The sequence below is a fragment of the Pinus tabuliformis genome, chromosome 8 (assembly GCF_031772625.1).
Source record: "Pinus tabuliformis cultivar Carrire ecotype Pingquan chromosome 8, CPIR1, whole genome shotgun sequence".
NCBI classification, from domain to species: domain Eukaryota; kingdom Viridiplantae; phylum Streptophyta; class Pinopsida; order Pinales; family Pinaceae; genus Pinus; species Pinus tabuliformis.
In genome coordinates this window covers 1718926504-1718934927 of record NC_142294.1, presented here as the reverse complement: position 1 = coordinate 1718934927, position 8424 = coordinate 1718926504, and the positions used below count along the sequence as shown (strand labels likewise).

The following is an 8424-nucleotide window of genomic DNA, read 5'->3' as shown; positions in this document are numbered from 1 at the left end:
CAATTATTTTTGGGAATATTAATACATTTTAATTAAAAAAAATTATAATAAACAAGATATGCATTTAAATTATTGACATTTCACTGCATTGTTTTAAGTTATTGCTAAATCCTATGCTAAATCCTACATTGTAACAGATAAATAGAAAATTTGGATGGATGAAAACTCCCCCATCAATAAATATAGTAACATTCTCATTCATTACTCTTCAAAACAATTTGGGTGTTGTAGTACCATAGATTTCTTTTCGACCAATACAATATAAGTATACGTTTCACTGCTATTTTTACAAACATAATAACTAACATTATAAATATTTTATAATTTCACTATTTTTACTAAATATTTTTTAATTTCACTATTTTTTTACCAAATCACAGGCCACGCTAGCTATGCAGCCTTGTTTCGAACTGTTCTTAACAGATGCAGCTCCTCAGCCGAAGGCTTCACCTCAACGCCGCCACCACCACAACCGCTGGTTCAACACAAGTACTGAAATCTCGAGAACACAGAACCAGCAATGGCTTCTGTGCCGATATTATCACACTAAGCAAGGACGGAAGGTTGAAGGAAGCTATGGGTTTCTTACAGCAGGATTCCACAGATATGACTCCAAGCGTCTTTGCCTCGCTCTTGCAGGCGTGCACCAAAGCCGAAAGCCTAACAGAAGGTAAACACGTACATACCCACATCATAAAAAGTGGGTTTAAGCCTGATACATTTCTCTGGAACAATATTCTCAATATGTATGCCAAATGCCGTCGTTTGAAGGATGCACGCCAAGTGTTTGATAGAATGTCTCAACGAAGTGTGGTGTCTTGGACTGCAATGATTACAGCATATGCTCAGCATGGGAAAGCTGAAGAGGCCCTGAGGCTCTTTGATGAAATGCAGATTGAGGGCATAGAGCCTAACCATTATACTTTCTCGGGTGTGGTCAAGGCCTGTTCCAGCCTCGCTGCATTGGAGTTTGGAAGGTACGTGCATGATCTTGTTATCAGAACCGGGTTTCAGGCGGATGTAGTTGTCATGAATGCCCTTGTTGACATGTATGCTAAATGTGGTTGTGTGGAGAGTGCACGGCAAGTTTTCGACAAAATGCTTGAAAAAAATGCGGTCTCTTGGAATACAATGATTGCAGGTTATTGCCAGAAAGGCGATGTAGGGGAAGCGCTGAAGTTGTTTTGGCAGATACCGAAACCAGACATTATTTCGTGGAATGTGATGATTGCTGGGTTTGCTCAGAATGAGCTCGAGGATGAAGCATTGAGGTTATTTTGTCGGATGCGAGAGGTAGGCATGAAACCAGACAAATTCACTTTTGCTAGTGTACTGAGAGCATGTGCAGGCCTAGTAGCGTTGGAACATGGCAAGCAGATCCATGCGTACATTATTGTGACTGGATTCGAGTCGGATGTCTCTGGAATTACTGCCCTTGTTGACATGTATGCCAAATGCACAAGTTTGGATGATGCGTCCAAGCTGTTCAATAAGTTGTCGAAAGAAGCTGTGGATGCGAATTCTATGATGGTTGGATTATGTGGCCAAAATTGGCATACTGATGGAGTCATGGAACTCGAAATTCAAACTCTGAAATCAAAAGTTGTCTCATGGAATGCTATGATTGCAGGATATTCTCAAAATGGATATGGTGAAGAGGCTTTAAAACTATTCCGCCAAATGCAACAGGAAAACTTAGAACTGGATCATTTCACCTTTGGTAGTGTTTTAAGGGCATGCAGCAGCCTGTTGACTATAGAAAGGGGTAAGCAAGTCCACGCGCACATCATTAAAACTGGAAATGAAGCAGATGTTATTGTGGGGAGTGCCCTTGTTGACATGTATGCGAAATGCAAAATAATGGTAGATGCCTGCAAAGCATTTGAAATGCTTTCTAATCGAGACACGATTACATGGACTACTATAATTGTTGGTTGTGTACAGCATGGGTGGAATTGGGCTGCCCTGCAACATATTAAAAAAATGGTCCAAGGAGGTATGAAACTTGATCAATTTACCATTGCTAGTGCTCTCAATGCATGTGCCAATTTAGCAGCTTTGGAACAGGGCAAACAGTTTCATGCTCATTTCATCATAAGTGGATTTGAATCCGATGATGTTGTGGGAAGTGCCCTGGTAGACATGTACTCCAAATGTGGAAGTATAGTGGATGCACATATGGTAGCAGATGAGATGCATAGCCGAAATGTGGTCCCGCAGATTGCAAAGGTTGGAGGGGGCACCCAACATGGACTAGGAGATGTGGTTGTGAGGAGTGCCCTCATTGACATGTACTCAAAATGTGGGAATATAGAGAATGCATATAAAGTATTTGGCAAAATGCATAAACGAGATGTGGTCTCATGGACTGCAATGATTGCAGGATTAGCCCAGCATGGACGAGGAATGGAAGCGATTCAACTATTTCAGGAAATGTTATCATCAGGCATGAAACCGAATGAGATAACCTTTGTAGGTGTGCTGTCTGCATGCAGCCATGGTGGTCTTGTAGATCAAGGTTATTATTATTTTGATTGCATGGGTCGAGAATATGGGATTATTCCTAGAGCAGAACACTATTCCTGCATGGTTGACCTTCTTGGCCGCGCTGGTTACCTTGAGGAGGCAGAGAAATTTATTGCCAAAATGCCAGTTGAACCTGATGCTTCTGTATGGGGTACTTTGCTTGGTGCTTGCATGGTCCATGGAAATATTGTTCTAGGTAAACATGCTGCAGAGTGCCTTCTTGAATTGAAACAAGATGCATCAACTTATGTTATATTAGCAAATATATATGCAGCAGAGGGTCAGTGGGCTGATGCTGCCAAGGTAAGAAATATGATGAGAGAGAGGGGTATTAAAAAGCAGCCTGGATGCAGCTGGATTGAGATTAAGAACAAGATACACACGTTTGTTGCTGGAGATACGGCACATCTACAAAGTGACAAGATCTGTGCAATGCTAGATTCAATGGTTGGTAGGATAAAGCAGGCAGGATGTGGGCCCAATACAGAGTTTTTGCTGCATGACATAGACTAGTAGTAAACAAGATGCTTTTCTACAACTGTAGCAAGAAGTTTGCAATTATGTTGATGATCATAAGAACATTCCTTGGGACAAGGATCAAACTTGCGAATAACCCTGCTGCATGGGATGACTGGCAGACTGCTACCAAATTCATCTCTTAGACAGCTGAGTGACGAACCATGCATAGGAATGCTAACCATTTTCATCATTTTGAGAATGGGCAATGCTCTCATAGGAACTATTTGTAATCCCAATGGAGAAAAGCTGATCATTTTTGGCTCTAGTTCTCTATGGATTGTGGATTGCATAAAGATGCCCGGACACAGGCAACTATTTTGTTACCTAACAGAGTCTAAACTCTAGAGTTGATGCCCTGTGCGTTGGAGTGTGGATTAAAATATTATCGATCATTTGGAGTAATTGAAGTGATTTTGTATTATGCTATATCATTCTACGGGGCAACAAATCCCAGAACCAATCTTGGTTCTGGCTACCACCAAGATTGAACTTTGCAATGTGCGATGGACAGTGTGAACATCTTTGTAGTTCAACCACTTGCTCATGTCAAGTCGTTTCTGGAAGCATCTACTTGGAAAATGGGATAAGGGTTGCGTGCTGTGTTTTTTTGGTTATATGACAGTCTAGGAACACGTAACAGGATGATCTCTGAGGGCTATAAAATGAAAAGAGAATGCTGTTTGGCAAATTAAAATATGACGTCTAGGAACACGTAACAGGATGATCTCTGAGGGCTATAAAATGAAAAGAGAATGCTGTTTGGCAAATGAAATTGAGATCACCTATGGTGAGGCTGAGGGCTTCTCTACTTGTCTCTCTTTTGTACCCTGTTGAATACTTTTTGGGGTTCCACTTATTGTGCATTCCTTAAAATTGCAAGAGTCTTCATTACCAAATGAATGTCAAGGTGGGATGTATATCGAGCATACAAGCTAATCATTCAGTGTTTAACACAAGGGGTATCTTGATAAAATTTGAAAGGCCACAATCAAATATAGCAAGCAAGAAAAAGTAATCCTCAAAATTCTCATGTACATGTCAGAGGTAAAGCCACCCAAATACCTTTTGACCCTTTTACATATACAATTTCTCTTTTGAATGGCTCATCAAATTCTTGTGTGTACTCTAATGTACAAAATATTATATTTTTTCTCAATCCCTGTCTGCACTCACAGATGATTATAGTTGATAGAATGGCATTTATGAAATATGAGGTCAGCAATATCGTTTTCATATTTCAGAAAAATATATTTTGATTTTTTTTCAGTCTCATTGAAATCATAATGACAAATGATAGTTACCATTGCAGGTTTTTTAACGGATGCAACCAGTGAACATGTGCAAGTGGCACCTTTCCTAATATGCGAAGTTGTAACAAAGAAATGATGCATCTCACAACTCATGGAAGTTATCCTTTGGCTTAGTTACTGTCACTGGGGAGCCTCTATTCTGCCAAAGTCAACCAAAACTTGCACCTGCCCACAACCACAAGAAATGGCCTGCTTGTGTGAGCAAGATGGGCCATGATGTGTTAACACATCTTGGGTAGGATTGAACCTTGGTGGGGGAATAGCAACACCCCTGTGCTACCAACCAACCAAGAACCCATTGACAAACTTTGCAGGTTTTGAAATGCATTTTCCTTAAGGAAATTTGATTCCTGCACAAGAGAGCTGTTTTGAGCTTATGTTTCAGCTCTTGTAGTGAACATTATCTTATAGGTAAAATAACGAATTGAAGCCAGACCTAAAAATTTGGATTTTCTTCTGTTTAGGGAATCTTTTAGCAATTAGCAGCTACGTTTCAAGTATTTGTAATGACATGGATTTATGTGATTGTAACTGTTCATCAATTCCCTAATTTCACATAACAAACAAGTATATACAAAGAGTTTATGGAAAACCTGTGTTTATTTGGTCCAACATTTCAGTCGACTTATGCAACACCTGTCAACAAGGACAGTGACTAGATGAGAGGAGTGGCTTGGAGAAGAGCTTTAGATTACAGGATCACAAGCCGGCTATATATAAGTAGAGTTAAGCTACCAAAATAGGAGAGGTCTGCTTTGTCAAGAATGTCAGATTGGTAGACCATTTATTGCAAGATCATCGTCTTCACCCTTTGGTAGTTGACTTAATCATAGAAGTCAAACAAGACGAACTCAATAGCCAATCTAAATACGTGAAATTGTCTATGGAAATTCAGAAAGTAGTTGCCTGCTTTTACTGGATGTATTGGTCACTAAGAAGGATGATGGTTCTTTATCCCATCAAGTATATTGGAAAGAGACTTGCATGAATAGGTATATGCACATTGACTTGCATCACCATCTTGCACAAAGCTTTGATGTCATAAGCATTATTAAAGCTTGAAATTGCAAGTTCATATTGCATTTTGGGAGGCATTCTTTTCAGCAGCATCGTATCAGGAGATGTGAACTTTGGGAGGTTGGTACAAGTTATGAGCTTTGTATTGGAAATTTGCTTCATCATCATCTTGTTCAGCATGCATAGGTGAGATGGTGATGGAAATTCATGTGATGCCATTCTTTTGTGTCGAAGGATGTTTGCATATTCAAAGGTGTGTTTTTCACATATTTGGAGGCACTATTGCACATGTGGCAGATTTTGCCTTTTGGGATCGGTATCTACATATTTCTTTTGACGCATGTATCCAAATCCGAGAATGCCTTTTGGGTGTCATCATAGTGCTTAAAGCATAATCTACACATTTGAAGGCAATATTGACCCCTTGTCTCTTTTCAGAAGCAAGATCACACACATGAAAAGGAGTGCTAACCTTGGAAGATTCACAAGTGGTCCCAAGACCTTTTCCACACCCCACTTCAAAGCACAAATTCCAAGAGAAGAGGAATGCCTTATGATGGCATGAAAGAAGGAAGAAGGGCCCAATTTTGGACACTCCAAGTTGAGAAAAGTTTATAGCATATTTGATGGAAAAGCATGGTCCAAGGCATACCTATGCATGATAAACAAGGGGAAAAGCACTTATGAGGAAGAATGCCTTATTTGTGAGGAAGACACATGGTAGTCGGAAAAACAAGTGAAAAACACTTATGAGGAAGACACATGTTAGTTGGATCCTTGATGGATTCTTTCACACTTATAAAGTACTGATCAAGCTTGATTCCCCGTAGATGGTCCCAAAAAATCATCTTGACACATTCACAGGGAAAGAGGCCCACTTTGAAGAAGCATTGAGGTCAAATAAAGTTGCTAACGAGATTTTTGGGAGGAAGAATTGTTCTAAAGAAGGGCATTTGTTGTTTTAAGGATGACACATGGCAAAGGGAACCTCTTCAAAGTACTTGACATAGTAAAAGTAGGTAAAAGAAATGGAGCACTCCAGTATTGGAGGGATGTGATGAATCTCCATTATTATGTATTTCATTAAAATAAGGAAATTTGCCATCTAATGAGGAATATCCAATAGGAGATGATGACACTTGACATTGTTGACCAATTTTAAATTCTAAAAGGTATCATCTAGAGGAGTGCTTCATTCCTAGGGTTTCCAGGATTTTCTAAATGAATAATTTAATGTAAAAGAGGTTGGGTTGGAACCTAAAAAAATTCAATCCCTTCTCATTTGCAAGATAGATTGATGTGAAGGAGGAAACCCCCGAGGGAGTTAATGTGTGAGGTGGAGTGACAAGGGAGGTGACGTAGGAGTGATGAAGGAGCGGGAGTTATAAGGTGAGTGAAAACTTTAGAATAAAATAAAATAACCCTGAGCATATTTATGCTTCAATTTTTATTTTTATTTTGTAGGTCAAATTAATGTGCAAGGATTCCATTGTAAATTTGTTGATGTACTCTTTTCATTTGGGGATATTTCACCCATTTTTGGGGGTTGTCTTTCGTTGTGGGAGAAGGATTTGGTCGTGATCTATTAATCCTATCATGTCTTGATTTAATTAAATCTGTTAACGAAGAAATTTTTGGTTGTTCATTCATCTTTGAAGGTTGTCTTCTTGTTTATTTTGCATTGGTGATTTCATGGTACATCGATTGTTGGAGATGAACTTGTATTGTTATGAGCATTTTATTCAATTTGAACATTGATTTGATTGGTGTAATTGGTAGGGTTTATTGTTGATAGCCTTGATGATTTTCTCCATTCATTTAAAGGTTTAATTTTCATCTTGTTTCCCCAACTCCATAGCCCATATGAAAAAGCATTTTTTTTTTCCTTCACCTTTGTTAAGTTTATATTGTAATAAAATCATAAATAAATCCACTTCACTAATCTAATTTTCGTAGATTTTGCATTAATTAGGAGAATAGTGATTTTATCTAAGGGAATACTCCCTTGGGCCTTTGGAGACATGGCCTTAAGTGAGGAGGGTGATCACTAAGGTCACAATGGGTGAGGTCCTTAAGTTGCCCTTTAGGTTTGTACTTGATTATTGGAATTATCTTTTGAAGTGTAGATTTTGGAGGTATTAAAATGACACCGTTGCCAAGGATAATGTTTATTTCCTAAATTTAGTAGATATATCTACAATCATATGATGATGGTTTCTATTTGAAGATCCATCTTTCTCATGGAAGAACTCAGTTGGTATTAAAAGGATACACTTGTTATCTATTTTGCAAACTTTCTATCGGCTTTTTATTTTGAAGAAGAATGGTTTTCATGGCTGGGTTGTATCTCGCTTTGGATCATTTTAGTATTGATGGTTTCCCTCATAAATGTTGGAACTCAGGATGGTTTTTTGTGATTTAATGGAGACATTGACACCTTTGCAGGTGTTATCACCAAATAGGGGTTTACATTGTTCCTAGTCATGGTCTTAGATAGGTGTCAAGTCACCCTATGTTTTAATGGGTAGGTGGTAGATTAGGAGTCTCAAAGGTTTAGTTTTTCATGTCCAAATAAAGTCTAACATCCTTTTTCCATGTTTCATGAGTCTTACATTCTTTTTAGAAACTCATAGCTTAAGCCATTTTGAAAATTTTTTGGAGTTAGCCCCGAAACCACGTTTTCGTAGCGCAGACAGTGTAAAATGTCTATTTTTCACTACGAAAACGCTACTCTTTTTGTAGTGCTTTTGCCTGTGCGCTATGAAAGCACGGATTCGAAGAACAGTGTTGTCAAACATAAATCTGTTAATATTCCATTATAATTTTCATTATTAGGTGTCAGCTAGGAGTCAGTGCTTAAGCATGCCGCCATCCAAACTCATCATTTCGAATTTAGGGCTCATTATGAAAAATTATTTCAAATTCGAAAGGGCTGGCTAGTCTCATCATTTTAGAACAGAAGTTTTTTCGAACAACAAGCTTTGGTAATTTTTCACCAAGGCTTTCCTCATCCACAATTCAAGCGACGCTAATCAACAAAATTTCAAGCGAG

At 38.6% G+C, this 8424-nt stretch overlaps 1 pseudogene; it reads left to right on the top strand.

The window, feature by feature from the left end:
• Positions 1-381: 381 nt before the first annotated feature.
• LOC149242927 (pentatricopeptide repeat-containing protein At2g13600 pseudogene) lies at positions 382-3962 on the top strand (annotated as a pseudogene).
• Positions 3963-8424: the final 4462 nt, after the last annotated feature.